General features: G+C 26.9%; 1 long non-coding RNA gene across 2 annotated transcripts; it reads left to right on the forward strand.

Moving 5' to 3' along the window:
* The first annotated feature begins 287 nt into the window (after positions 1-287).
* On the forward strand, positions 288-15201 carry LOC147816016 (uncharacterized). 2 transcript variants are annotated; one of them, XR_015431564.1, is made up of 5 exons: positions 288-1809; positions 3098-3234; positions 8570-8821; positions 9763-9824; positions 13015-15201. It is a non-coding gene; the product is annotated as an uncharacterized LOC147816016 (long non-coding RNA). The 2 variants fall into 2 exon arrangements; XR_015431565.1 differs by lacking the exon at positions 288-1809 and adding an exon at positions 1865-2486.
* The last annotated feature ends 932 nt before the right edge of the window (positions 15202-16133 follow it).

Below are 16133 nucleotides of genomic sequence, written 5' to 3' on the forward strand. Positions count from 1 at the left end.
TGATGGCATGTCTTAGGATCATCCTCCGGGATGCTTCCCAGACCGTCGCCAATAGCCCATTGTGCAGCTCTAGTGCGAAGTAAAATAACAACAACAACACAAATATGTTTCAGTTACATGGTTATACTAATTCTCACAGTCATGCTAGCGATTCGCGATCGTCAAAGTATTTTCAAACCTAATATTGGCCATAGGCTTTATTTTTGGCTATGTTATCTCTCGATAAATCACCAACCACCATTCGAACCATAACAAATCAATACCTCTGGGGAGTACTGGATTGGAGATCGATCGTTCTCTGATTCAGGTGAGAACGCAGTAGGGCGAGAACGAATCCTACTCATGATTCGAATTCACACGCATTACACTACCACAGTTTAAATCGGACAGATGGAAGATACATGTCCTCCTGCCGAATACTTTGAAGCGCACAGGTATCGGGTTCGAATTCGTTCTCGCCCTGATTGTAACCTTATCAAATTTGTGCTATCTGTTCTTCGATTCGATAAAGGTCAAATTAAATAAAACGAAGGGCTTGATTGAATATTCATTTTATGCATGTGAATAAATCAAATAAAATCTAGCAGGGTAGCAAAGAAACAAAATTTCCGCATGGCGATATGAACAGATTCGTTCCCCAAAATCTCTGAAAGACCACTACGACAAAAGGATCGCCATATAATGTTTTTATATCGAAAAACCGTTTTTTCTAATGAGTACACAAGTCAGCGAATTATTTATATAGCGACACATGTTTATAAATAATAAAATAAGCCTAAATTTTAGAAGGCTTTTCTTAGTTACTAAATGACATAAACATTACCTTCTTCGAATCATGAGGATGGATGAAACGCAGATCGTCACCATTAGAACATTAGAGAAACTCTGATTTTAACAACCAGGCTATTTTATTTTATTTTATAACCGTCGTTAAACAGTCGATCAACTCCGTATGCTTGTAATTTGAAACCCAATCCAGAAGACAAAGGGGATTCTTAGATCAAGTATTGGGAGAAATTTTACCTTCGTGGAGGACTTTTTGATGGAACTAACCCCATTTGCGTTACATGGAGAGGAAGACCACGAGAACTTCCCATGGTCAGCCTGAAGGCAAAGGGACTCTAACCAGTGATCCGTCTACCACTGAGGATATTTCACGTCACCACTGTAGTCGGTGCAAACTGAATGTGGATTCGTATCGGACAGTCATTGGTGGGATTCAAATCCGGTTCACCTAATTGGAAGGCGAACGCTCTATCCCCTGAGCTCAACAACCAAACTGTTGTCCAATAAAATATTGTATCGTTCTATTAATTTATTTATTGTCTTCACATGCATATGCAAGCTTGTATGCTAATTTAAAAGCACGGCTTATCAACCTTTGTCAATATCAAGAACAAATAGCTTGATATAGGCAGATGGGTATTTAATTTACGTCGTACTAGAGCTGCACAACGGGTTATTAGCAACGGTCTGAGAAACCTCCCTAAGGATGATTTGAAGACCTATCATCACAATTTTAATCCTCTGTAGAAGGACGGCTTGCACCTGAAGTCAAGCACTTAACGGTAGAACAGTTTCACGAGGACTGATATCGCGCGCAATCGGTCCATACGCCGGCTGATCAAAGCGGTTACCCACCCGCTTACTGACCTCAATCAGTAATACTTGACTTCGATATTCTATTGGGAACCGTGTCTTTACAATCAGTCCACTGCGAGACAAAATCTCGAGAAGGAAATTGCAATGATACATTCAGGATGGCGGTGCAATCCGTTACTTCCAAGTTAGAGAGCGTTTGGTGGAATGGTGAGACCACTTATCCAGGGAGGCCCCTTTTATCGTTCTTACCACTTATTCATTCAAATAACCAAATAAAAAATTCAATATTCTAAATTCGCTTGACTGTTATAATGACATGTTTTAAATTGTTAGTTTTGAAAAAAAAGCATTAAAAAACTCTTATTCTGTTTAATTTTTTAAATATTCTTACTCTGCTTTATTTTTTATTCTGCTTTTCGTAATAGTTTTTTTTTTGTGTTTTCTTGTTTTTAATGTATGCATGCATACAAATTCCCATAACTGTTACAAATGTTGTTTTTGACACTTTAATAATTGCTTGTATTATTACTTGATTAAAAAACTTCATAGGCTTAAAATATACTGATCAAATATAACAAACAACAAGTTTCAAGCACTCAAAAATGGGCGCCCATTTTCAAGACTTTCTAGATGTGGATGAGAAGGAACAAAGGTGATTTGAAATGTAAAACATAATATTACCTACGAAAATTGAATGTAATTTAAGTAAAACGGAAAGTTGTTTCCTTGACAACTGAACATTTTATATATCAAATCACTTTCGTTTCTCCTCATTCAAATCTGGCAAGTCTTGAAAATAGGGGCCTATTTTTGAGCACTTGAAATAATGTTGGCTGTTATTCCCAATGTGTATATTTTTGAAGCGACTGAAGTTTTTTAATCGAGTAATATCTTACTGCTTCAGTTTATTAGGATTATTTATTTAATACTTTTATTATTACTGTTCTGATTTTAATTTTAATTTCTTAAAAATAATGACAATATCAACATTTTTGTATATTGCAAATTATCTCATAATTTAGTGACATAATAGGATTTTTATGTAATTCCTTCTCCACCTGACCCCACGCCAATGCCCTGAAGAGGAGATACATTTATTGGCAACAATTTCAATTGTTTTTAATGACATAATTAAAAGTTTCAAAATTTGTAACTTTATTTCGAATAATTTTTTTTACCACATTTAAAATATACGCTCTATTAACATTTGAGATATTCAAACTTTATATACATACTACAGTATTATAAATATATTTTTATTTTATACTATCATTTCAATTCCCTTTGCTTTCTAAAAATAACATACTTTGAGTCACAAATAACTTCTTTACGACTCAGCATTTAAGCTATTATCAATATTAATTTAATAAGTCTTTTTTGTTGCTACTTTGTTACTGTATTTTGTAAATGATATTTCTATAACTATGATTTTTAATTTTCCAAAACTAAAATATCTATAAAAATTCATAAATTTTATTTGATTTTTTTTTCTCAGAGTGCTCTTGTAGTTGCTATATTGAATATCCATATTCCAATTGCATTGGGTGCATGTCAATGAAGTTAGAAAATTAAACAGCACATTAGGAGTAGGCATTGTTTTTTTTCAAGGACTTGCAAATTTAGCTCTAAATGGTTTGATATTTTCTTTTTATTTATACTGAAAATTTTTTAAATGTTTCATTTTTGAAATTTTATTTTTATGGTGCTTATAATAAGAATTAGCTACTTTTTTTTTTTTTCAAATTTGTTAAAGGAAATATTGCAAATGCCTTATTTATTTTGTAATTTCAACTTAGAATTTGAAGAATATGAAAAGCTTTGGTTAATTACGCAGTTTCATGCATTTCTGAATAAATTTTATTAAAATTCAACTGATTATTTGTGTTTATTTTTTTGTGATCAAGCTTGTTAAAATGCAATTGTTCTGTAAATGTTGTACTTATCTTATAATTGTAACTCAATGTACAAAATATGAATTATGACAAAGGGCACGTTTCAGAATAATTGTATTATGTTTCATAATATCATTATTTATTTATTGTGATTAAATTTTTCAAAATGCTATAATATCCTGCTGTTATATTATATATTTGCAACTTATGGTTTCAAAAATAGGAAATATTTTGGTTGGTTTAAGGCAATGTTGATACATTCCAGAGTTATTCTTTTCTGAAAACGTGGAAAACAAGCTATTTTATCTTCTTTTATTTTGTCAAAAATACTAAATCTGACTCTTTTATTAATAACTCAATTTCTAAAAATGAACAATTTCTCTTGATAAGTTTGCCATTTCAAAGCTTAGCAAAAAATATATTATTGTGTTTTCTTAATTAAGTTAAGCAGCAATCATTCACAATAATTTTAAATGCTTGAAAATTTTATGCCAGTATTTAAAAATAGTTTCCTTTCCTTTTGTATCCATGTATAATGGCACGAAAATTAAATTTTAAAAAAATGAAGGAAAATTATTACTTTTATGTTCAATCAAATTAGTAATACAGACACTGTTTTTTTTTTTTTTTTTTTCTCTTCTAAAAAATCGAACTAAACATTCTAATAATGATCTGAATAGAAGTGATGCTAATGTTTTAAGAAAAATTATTAAAAATAATCCTTTTATTTAAATTCTTCAATTTTAAATTTAATTTAAGGCTTAATTTTGTTGCTTATATCGAGCGAATTTTTTTTGCCTTTTATTTAGTGGAAAAGTAGAGAATTTGTGTATGATTTTATTCGAGCAGTTAAAGTTTTAATGTTATAAATCTAATTTTCTTGTAGATTTAACAAAAGTTTAACTTTTTGGAACTCAATTAGTTGACAATGTCTTGAAAAAGGGAAATGAAATTTTAATGCACCAGTTTATTTGGTGTTTTCAGAGTGGATACTATTTTTAAAGAACTGAAAATATTAAAATAACATTAATATATTGTGTTAATAGCCCTATTATATGTACAAATTAAAATGTGAAATATTTATATTGTTCAAAATCTAAGTTTTAAAATATTTTATTTTAATTTGCTTTAATGCTTATTTTTCTTTTTTACTTTTTGGGCAAAATCAGAATGGTGTTGCTAAACTAATGTGTTTGTACATGACAAAATTCATTAATTACTAATTTTCATCTTTGCATAACATGTAATTTTACATCTCCAAAAATTTATTTCTGGTTCTTAAGATCTTCAATAAATAGGAAAAATAAAATAGATCTCATGATTATAACTAAATTTCCCACATTAATAAATATAGTGCAAATGCAATACTGCATACACGTAAAAGTTCTGAAAAAATACTGCAATGTAATATTTTTCTTAGCTTGCTTGTTTCTTATCTTGTTGAAATTTCATTAAAGTTTCAAATAGCTGATAAACTGAAAAACAGATATTTCATCAGCAGAAAATCACATTTTACTTTATTCAGAATTATTTTGGTTATTGTAAATAACATGAAAGCTTAAGCAAATATGCAAAAAAATATGCACAATTGGAACTAGTAGATTCTATTATTATTTTAAAATAAATATAATTTTATATAAAGTTTTGGCCTTTATAAATTATTTATATTATAAGTGAATATTACTTTTTTATAAATTAATAACCATAATCTTTAAGTAGTGATTAAAATACATTGAATTTTTATTTATTAGGTATTGTGTTTTATGCATGGGAGGACCTTTGTACTCTGCTGAAATGCCTTTCTTATTGCTACACAAACTATATAAAAGTATAATCATGTTTAGATACTTAGTACAATTGCTATTGTCTTGGGTAAATTATATTAAAATCTGATATTTGCAGAAATTATTCTTCTCTCAATGAAACTAATTATTAAAAAAAATTGTCAGAAAAACCAAAAATTAAAAAGACATTTATTTATCTGCTTTTGTTTTGTACTTACCATGCATTTATTACAGTTGATTTGAACTTTAAAAGAAAAAAAAATCCAGGTTTTGCAAAATATTTTACTTAATTTGATACATTGTTTATAATTTTTTGAGCAATTCTGAGCTTCACTTTTATATATGTTTTTTATTATGACTATCATTTTGTGCTTCTATAACCATATTTTAAAAATACACTAAGAGTAAGAATAGGTTGGTCATTAATATGTATGCTGCTTCAGTAATCAGATCAGCAATTGTAGGAAGGATTTCACATGAAAATTTAGTAGAGAGAAGAAATCTTTTGATTTTCAGCGTAACTAAGTTAGGAGAATTCTTTTAAGGTCCTTGAAAGTCTTTTTTCTTTGTATAGAATGAATTTTTCTACAATAACAGGTTGATTCATATTTATTGCAGTTAACCTAATCAAATGGAAAACTTACTTGTAAATATAATTGAAAGTTCACTTGAATATTTTCTAGTCTTAAAAAATGAACTAGCTTAAAAAATAATACCATATACAGGGCCCTCACTAAGCATTCATTACCTCACTAAATGCAATAAAATTGTAAATTCGGCAAACCAAATAGTGTTTTGGTAAAAGTATTGGCGAACGAATTTTTTTGCCTATATCTTCCTTGATGTTGAAAAGTACATCAAAATGAATTTTCCTAAACAAATCTTGTATTTTTTATTTAATTACAGTTATTTTCCTTAGATATGTTGCATAACTAATTAGAACTATATTGAGTCCAGATAATGTAAGCAACAAAGGAGATTATATAAGCATCAGGAAGAAAGAAGTAAAGTAAAATGTGCAATACAGATTAATATGTTTGTTAGCTGGATCCGGCGGTATCGCATGACGAAAAGTTTCTGTCAATTAAGCAGATTAAATGGTAGCTAGATGCATGTTATCATCCAACTATTTTTTTAGAAAATATTTGTTCTCAAGACAATATCATATTGCTTATTAAAGTAAACTTATTGTAAAATTTGGAAATTAAAGCATTTACTAAAATAAGAGAATGTAACTTTAATTTTATCTTTTAAGGTTACCACTTTTCGATGATCGATATATAGTATAACCATCTGCACACAGTTGTCAATAAACGTATTAAACCCCAACCCAAATTCTGTCAAAAAATCTCTGCAAGTAGTAAAAAAACCTTTCAAAACAGAATTGAACAATTAAATTATTCATATAACTTATCTTCTACCATGATACTTTTTTTTTCTAAATTATTACAATCGTGACTTTAAAAAAAAATTTGAGATAGTAATTTTTTTTAAATAAAAGACTTAAAGAATGAAACGGTTTATTTGAAATGAAATATATTAATTTAAAAGATAGTCGGAATAGATAAAAATATCATATGCTGCTTCAGGTTTATCTTTATATTACTAATCTAGTCTAAGAAGCTATTAAAAATTTATCCAAACCTATTCTTATTTTTTTCCCTCGAAGACAATAAAATTTTTTTTTCCTATCCCCAATTCATTGCTCATTTATTCCTCCTCAACTGTAAAATGACTTTTCAATTGAATTTGCATTTTTAAAGAAGTTCAATTTATAGTAAATTTGTATTTTAACTTAGTTTTCCATGGGGAGAAAAAATAAATATAAAAAATTGTTAAGGTTTGCTTTTGGCTAAGATTTTTGAAATTTGGCTAACACTTTTGATATTTGGATAATTTACTGGCTAGTAATTTGATATTCTTAGTACAGGCCTTAGAGATAGTATTATTTACTTACCAATAATAGGGTATACCATAAATGTTAGGATATTTAGTATTAATTTCATTAGTGATTAATAATTAAACTATCACTTTTTAATTTCTTTGATAAAACATCAAATTTCGTTTATTTGCTGTGAAGTTGGATAATTGAGATTTAAAATTGAACTTATGATATTTAGATTGGATCTTAAATTATTACTGACTATTAGGTTATGAAGTTATACTATAGTAAGACTTGCTGCTGATACACAATTGGTTTGCCGGTTGTAACTGTCTTGCAGAATAAAAAACGTTTATCTTCTGAAGAGATGAAAGTCACAATCCTGTTCTGTTCATCAATGATGTTTGCATCTCTTTTTAAATGCCTCAAACAATGCTTGATATGGATTGTGTCATTCTCCAACAGCTTTGATGACATTCGCTACCTTTATTTTATTCCACCTGTAATATGAATTGAGCAGACACCAGTGCTTCTCATTCTTTTCAGAGTATGACAGACAAATTTTTGGTTATTTTTTCCTCTCTGGAAAATTTCAAAGGTCTGTACTTTTTCGTATAAAGATTTTGCATATATGTTTTCAAACATCATCTATTTTGATTGTCAAATGTAGATTGCATGTAGTCACAAGAAAGTTCATACTTTATGTGAACTTAAGTGAATTTTCATGTAAAGAATTGGTGAGTATAAAGCGATGCAAAAATTAGGGACACCTACTCTGATATACCGTGTATAGTAGATCCTTATTCTTATAAATTCAATTGTTTCAATTGCTGCAATCTGAGACACACTCATTATTAACATTAACTTCTTGCATAAAAATGTCCTATGGCAACAAGAAAACTAAAAACATCTAGATAATGACTTCAAAATTATGTGTATATATTTAAGGGCATTCTGTTAACAAAGAATGATTGAATTTATATGAATTCTTTTATGTTTATTAAAACAATGCATTTTTGAATAAAATAACTATGCAAGATAGTTGCAGTTATTTTTTAATCAAGCATGCATTTAGATTTCTTGTAATTGATTTCAAAAAAAAAAGTTAGTATCTATCAGTTTATATATGTTATGTATGATTTAATATGATGCTGAAAATATGTCTCTTTGTCTGATACATGATTAGTTTTTTCATTATTAATATTTTAATAAGGAGTTTATTTTTCTGTTTGGAAAGAATTCACTTCATTCTAAGAATCCTAATTTAGAATTTTTTTTTCAGATTCAATTATGTCATGAAAATTTCATTTTTATGTGAAAGTCTTGAAAAAGTGTTTAAATATTTTTTGTTGCTAATTTATTTGTTTATGAATATCGTTTTTAGTTACAGATATTTTTTTTAATTACAGATCCATTGCTCATCTGTCCTTATTATTTGGGCAGTTCATTCCTGGTTTAGCTGCAGGTGCAAGGATTTTTCAAGTAACCAAGTTTTATCTGGCATTTATTTAGATGTGAATGTACTCAGAAACTAAATACTATTTTAAAGTACTTGAATTTATCTCCAGAGATACCTTTTGAAAGGAGTGAAAATAATTGAGCATTTTGGAGAAGTACAATTTTGTGATGTTAATTTTAGATATCTATCAAGACCTAATCAGGTTAATCTGGTCACTTTTAAAATTAAACTATTTTATTTCAAGCTCTTTGAAATATGAATATCTATTGTAATATTGTTATTTATGGTGATTTGTAAAATATATCATTCTTGATATTTAATATTGAACTTTTTAAAATGAATGTATTGTAGATCATACTAAATTCTCCTCTTTTTTCAAAATTGATATTTGGTTTCCATTTATTTATTGTTTTTTGGACAATTATAAATTTAAAGTAAATAGTTAAAAAAATATTCCTGGTTGTTACAACTCATTGTAACATATACTACAATGCTGTGAAAACAAAATTGAAGTGTTGTAATATATGTTACAATGAGTTGTAACACTGGTCTTTTATTTTCTTCTTTACTTTGTCACTTTCATTATTCATATTTTCTTGTAGATTCTATTCATTTATACTAAAAAATGGCATTTTTCATAAGAAATTTGCTGAAATTATCTTTCAAATAACAAAGAGTTGTAAAAGAATTTTTTTCTTACCAGAGAAAGTAGTTTGATGAAAGTTTATTTGCGCATAAACGAAAATTTTAAATGATATTTTTTAATTATTGTGTTATTTTTGTCTTATTGAAGTATTTATTATGTTTTAATAAATTAAAACATATCAAGATTCATTTTAGCTTACTGCATTAGTTTCAACATTAAAAAGCTAAATTTGATGTATTCCTTTAAAAAAATAAGAATATTTGTTTCTTGTTTTTTAGAATTAAAATTAAAAGGAAACTGATTTATATAATTCCCTGATATTTCTTCGATAAATTTAAGTAAAGAAATTGATTTGCTATCATTTTTGGTAATAAATAGTATAATGGAAAAAATTCTTATTTATTGTATTAAATTTTTTTATCTAGTAATTTTATTGATGGTTTATTGATTATAGTAGATTGAAAGCAATAATTTTATTTTTAACATATCCATTATAGGCTGTTTTGTTACATTTTGATGTAACTTTGCCACCTAGAAGAATGTGGAGTATCTGGTTGAGGTACTGATTTCAAATGTTATCATTATTTCAATTATTTCCATTATTATTATAATTATGATTTTGGTTATTGTGCGAGAAATTTTATTGTTTTAGATTTGAAATATGAAGACTCTTACTTGTACATAAAAATATGTTTTATCATGACAGAAAAGAGACAAGTAAAGAAATTATAATTTTATTGGCACGTTCATAATCTTAAAATAAGTTCTATAGAATTCTTTCATAATCGTATGATATACATTTAAATTCCAATGGAAATAATCTAAACATAAACACTGCAATTATTTACAAATAAACAACACATATAATATTAAAATGGGACAAAATAATTTAGCTAAGTAATAATTATAAAGTAATAATAATAAATAAATTATAAGTAATTTATCAAAGTATTTTGTTCCTTAAGATTGTAAAACTTTAAAATAGTATTTATTATATTTGAAAATAATATACCTTTTTTTATTTCTTGCTGATTATTATAAAAAAATAAAGTATTTTCAAATATTAAGTTTTTCTAGCATATAAATTTATTGATGACAATCTTTCTTATAAGATTTGTTAAAAAATATCCCAAAATAGATATTACTTTTGCAGCAGAAATCGTTCAATATCTAAAAAAATAAAGCACTGTAAAAGACAAGAAAATATTGAATATATTTTATGAACTACATTTGAAATTGTCTACAAGTTTTTCTTAAATCATAATTAAAAAAAAAAAAAATTAAGATAGAAAAAATATTAAAGCATTTATTAAAATCATTTTTCCTGTTACTTGTTGTGATACATCTCATTAATTATATATTACATATAAGATACATTTGAATTATTATGCATACATATGTATAAACTTATATATCATTGTTTTAAAGCTTGTTTACATAAACTCTTCCTGACTTATGAGATAAACATAAAAATGAGAATAGCTTATTTAATCTGGAGCAAACTCAAAAACTAAAATGGCTAACAATGAATTAAATTCCTTTTTTATTAATATGATTTTATGCATTGAAGTTCTTCTGCATCCAATTCTGAATATTTATGAAATTTTACTCATCGTAAGCTATCGTTATGTATAAATAAGTTTCAAGAGCCAATCAACATTTTTCTTTCTTTTAAAAATTTAATTAAAGCGTTTTTTACAAGTTTTTTAAATAATAAAAATTTTAACTCTTTAATGATACCTGATATTTGTTTATAGATATATTTAAACAAGACTAATGATGTTTAAATTTATTTTATTTCACGTCTAAAAGTTTTGCAAAAGTACGAATGTTTTGCTAGTTTTATATTCTAATATTTGCTTCGCTAACAATACTCAAAACATTGTAATTCTTAAATACAACTTATTTCATTAAAAAGGTAACCATGAAGTCTGCAAAAACCGTATATTAAAATACAAAAGATAAACACTTACTCGACTATTAACCATTATTTGATAACTGTCTCGTTATCCATTAATCTATGTTTCTTTTCTTCTTTTTTCGGATACTTTAGGCCCTATTTGTAGTTCCATTTACATTTTGGAACTACGCATGCATATGGCATTGTTAAAAGTTGTAAAATAATGCTATATGTATTTTTGATAGTGGTTTGTAACGACATATCCGACAAGCAAACGGGACTGCTGTTTAATGAATGGCAAATATTTGAAATTGGCGACTAATCGCTTATCAGCTATACACCACTGTTTGTGACGTCATTAAAAGACCTTGGTGATCTCAACGCCTTTATTCTTTGGTGGCTATGGTCATATGCGCTGAAATGCACAGAGTACTTAGTGATTGCTTCTGACAAGCTGAAGACCATGCTGCTCAGCGTGAATGCAGTTTACATATTATTTCTTCTTCATCTCTTTTGTATATTGTTTCATTTCTTAAAAGGAAGGTATTCTTTCCCATTTTAACAAGCACAGGATTCTGTTCATTCCCGTTTTAACAATTCAGTCCCTAGGTACAACACATTAAAAATAAAAAAAACATGGCATGTAAAAGTGTTTACAGTTAGTTGTTCAGATTAACTTATCATACCATTAAGTAGAATACAATTAAAAGTTCAATACATTATCTTAATTTTTAATACTAATCAATTAGGAAAGAATAGAATTGAAAAAAATAATAATTTACTTTTCAATAAAAATTTTCCTTTTATTTTCTAGCTCCCACTGATCTCACTATAATGCTAGATACTATATGCTAACTGTTAGTGGCTAAGGAAAGGACTATGTCAGATTAGTTTTGTTAGTCGCTAGTTGATGGACGGGCTATGCTGTTTGTGCCATAGTACTACGCTCTCCCCTATATTTTGAAAACTGAAAGCATGTTAAGTTTAAGAGAACAAATCTTAAATTTTCTTGTGATACCCTTCAAATTTTTAATCAAAGGGTTCTGAAATAGCTGATGAGCTCTTCAAACATTTTTCATATGTTTGATACCTCAAATTTCTTCTATGAAAAGTTTCCTTTAGTTCTAACTCTCTTGTGTAATATTCAAGAGAACTTAATTTGTTAAAGACTTTAATTTTTCTTATGTAAAATAATGTGTATAAATGTTTTGTATCAATCATTAAATTTTTAGAAGGGTAGAATCAGAAAAAGTTGTTCAAGAAGCTTTAGATTATGCTGTTAAAGGAAATGGAATCAAATTTTTATATAATTTAAGTTTTCCAAATATAAAAAATTTTATATTAAGTGTGCATTTTATATATATTTTTACTTTATAATTATATTATTTTTAGTACATTTTTGTAAAAAGCATGCTAAAGTACTCAGTATAACTCATACATTTTATTTTAATTGTATGTGTTATACTGAGTCAAATTAAATTGGTTTGTGTTTTGTAATCTACTTTATCTTGAAAATTTTTGCTGCATTTTTATTTTATTTCATCATGAAAATTTTTATTTCAACAAAATATATTCTTACCCGAGAGTTTCTTTCCAATTTTTGTGAATTAATAATTTTTACTTGTAAGAGTTCAAAGCTTTTGTTAAACTTTGAAATTCTATAGAAAATAATAAGACTATAAAAGAATAAGATTTATAAACTATATATAACTAAGCACATCTTATTTTTATGTTAAAATTTATAAAAAAAAATTTTTTTAATTCCTTGAAAAATGTGTTTGCTTTTAGTTTTTATAAAATTGACAAATTTATTTTCTTGAATAAAATGTTTCACTTTTTATTTGCTTAGGTCATACTGTGCTAGTGATAGCTCATAGTTTGAGTACAGTCCAAAATGTAGATTTCATTGCTGTAGTAAAAAGAGGCCAAATAGTTGAGTTCAGCATTGTGCGCTGGCCGCCTTTACTCCTCATACAAGCTGGTTTCCATCAAAGCTGGAAGGGGGCTTAAAACCGCTATTGAGGATTAATCCCCAGTTCTTAACATTGACAGTTCAGTGCCTGAGCCATCAACATGTAAATAATAACAAGAAAAAATGCGTCATTAATTGTCTCGCATATTTTTTAAGTACTTTAATTCTAATTTCTAATCTTCTTCTGACAATTCTAATTTGAAATTAATTTAAAGGCATTTTTTATGCAAAATACAATATTCTATTTCCTTATAAACATTACGTTAGATGTTTCCGTATCAGTTGATGGAAATGTTGTTTCGCTGCTGTTTCAAGAAATGGTTGCAGGCAAAAGCAAAGTGATTACGACTGGGAAATGGAACAAGTCAGTTCCATAAACTACAAAAGGCCTCAAAGCTTTTGAAACAATAAAGAACTTCACATGAAAGTGAATCTATTTAAAATCTTGTAAAAGTAATTGTTTGTGTTGAGAGTGTTTAAACAGCTAAGATTTTGAATTATTTAACTAACTAAACTTTTATTCATCGTTTCTATTGTTTATATGTTGTATTGCAATTGTTTTTTACAGTAAATACATACATTTTTTAATTTAAATTTTTTTCCTTATTGTAAATTTATTATTTTTTTTTCCAAATTCATTACTTGAAATTTCATGTTGACCCTCCTTTGTTGTTTTCTCCTATTTTTTCATTCACAATGAAAACTATAGCAATCAAGATCAAGGGTCAACTATAATTACTATTAGTTAGAATGCACTCTTGATATCAGATTTGTAACTGCCAAAAAATATTGGTGAAATTATTTTTTCATATTGCTGGAAACACTTTTTATACTTCAATTTTCCTCTAGACATTTTAAATCACTTAAAAATATTTTTTACTTTAATGCATATCTCCATTTTGAAGTAACATGCCTTCTCACTTAGACTGTTCACTTCCATTTAACTGTCATGACTTAGACGCTAGTTGCCATAACTCTAGTTATGTCTGAATGAATGCTATGTTCTACCTATCCAGCACAGTTGATATTTTGCACTTTGATATTTTGTCAAAAAGGTTGCATTTTTAATATGATGTGATTAAAAATCTGGTTTATTTATAATCAAACTATTGATGGTGTGCTGTTGATTTTTTTTTAATATTTAAAGAGCTGTTTTAAAAATTTGTTTAAATATTTTAATTACCAATGTTTGAATATCAGTATTAAATATTTTTGTTCAAACTTTTCCTTGTATATTTATGTATAAAAATTAAAGTATGTTATTTTTGTAGAATTAATATTTTTTATATATTTTCATTACTTTAATTTTAAAACCTTCTAAGAATTAATCAGATTAATGCCGCCATATAAGCGGCGTGACACTTTTACTTATTGGGCCCAATACCATGCACACGGTAGAAAAAAAACATATTTTTTCATACTTATTGTTTATTTATTTAGTTATACAAAGTTATAGTTAAACAATGAATATATATTTATTATTAAAATTTTCCCATGAAATGTGTTTCAAAGCTTACAATTTAATGCTAAGATTTAACTTACTAGATAATGAATTTAAAAAGCAGTATTAATTAAGTATTCACCATCGAATCATAGCAAGTATTAACATTAAATTCCATTTTTGAAATGTAATATGTTATTTATTATTTGTTGTTGTTTTAATCAATGAAAATATATTTCAAAGTTTTGATCAATCAGCAGTAATTCTATCACACTTTAACTTAGTAAACATTAGGAAACAAAAATATTTATAGAAAAAAATGCTATGCACTAGTTACATGAAGTGACTATTGTGATAAAGCAAGTAGATGGTTGGCAGGCTTGTGTAAATAGTCAAGAAGTTTTAATTACACGAGTAATGGATTGTTATTTTTTATACTAAAATTCATAGAATGAGAATAATTTTTTTGGTACTTTATGATTAAATTCATCTATTTTATTTATTATTTTAACAAAATTACTGTCACCTAAAAGAATAAAACAGTTGAATTTACTTGGGCCTAGTGAATTTCTATTGGCAACTTGATTGCCTGCGCTGGAGGAATGGAAAAGTACTTTCTTTTAGGGATAAGTTTTTATTTAATAAGCATTTTCAATGTTGCTAATACAAATGCAGTAACTAACTAAAATTGTGACAAACTATTAATAAGCATTGTGCTACTTAACTTTTTAGATACTACACTGCTAAGTACGAAGGTATATACTACTTATTTAAAATTTCTTTAGATACTGTAAAATCTTATTTTATAAACCCTGTGGATCGATAAGAATACATCTTTTATGATTAAAAAATTATTATTATATATATGCTGACAGTAATTTGTGAGTTTTGAGATCATGTACTATAATCACGTACTATATGTATTGAAAAAGAGCAAAGGGATGAATATTTTCGATTGTGATTTAGTATCATTTTTAAATATTGAAGACATCTGATTATGAGAAATATGCACTGTTAACAAAACCATGGATTCCAGAAAAATATGTATGTATTCTTCTGGAATCCATGTTTTTTTTAACAGTGTATATTTTTCATTACAGATATGTGTTCAATATTTAGAAATTAACTTTAATTCCATTTCGAGACTTTTTTTTATTCTTCATCCACTATTTCTCTATTGCACAAATTTAAATTATCTGAATTTTTATCAGGAATTTCAGTTTCTGATTTTTTATCCTCATTAGCTTTGACTCTCCTATAGTAATCAATAATGATTCTATCGTTTTTCACCTCAAACTCATAATTTTTATCCATCAAATTCAATGTTTGCTTTAGGAACGCAAATAAACGAAGACCTTCCCAGCTTAAAGTACAACATGAATAAATTATTTAGACTGTCAAAATTTATGCCATTTATTATTTAGAATGTCAAAATGCCACTCTAGTGTTATGCCATATATTATTTAGAATGTAATTATTATTTAGACTGTCAAAATTTATTAATTATCTTACAAATTTTAATTTAAAAAATTTGTGTTAAATCATCTGGTTATCA

Source organism: Parasteatoda tepidariorum, chromosome 2 (genome assembly GCF_982258835.1).
Source record: "Parasteatoda tepidariorum strain Cologne lab strain chromosome 2, Ptep-v5.0, whole genome shotgun sequence".
Taxonomy (NCBI): Eukaryota; Metazoa; Arthropoda; class Arachnida; order Araneae; family Theridiidae; genus Parasteatoda; species Parasteatoda tepidariorum.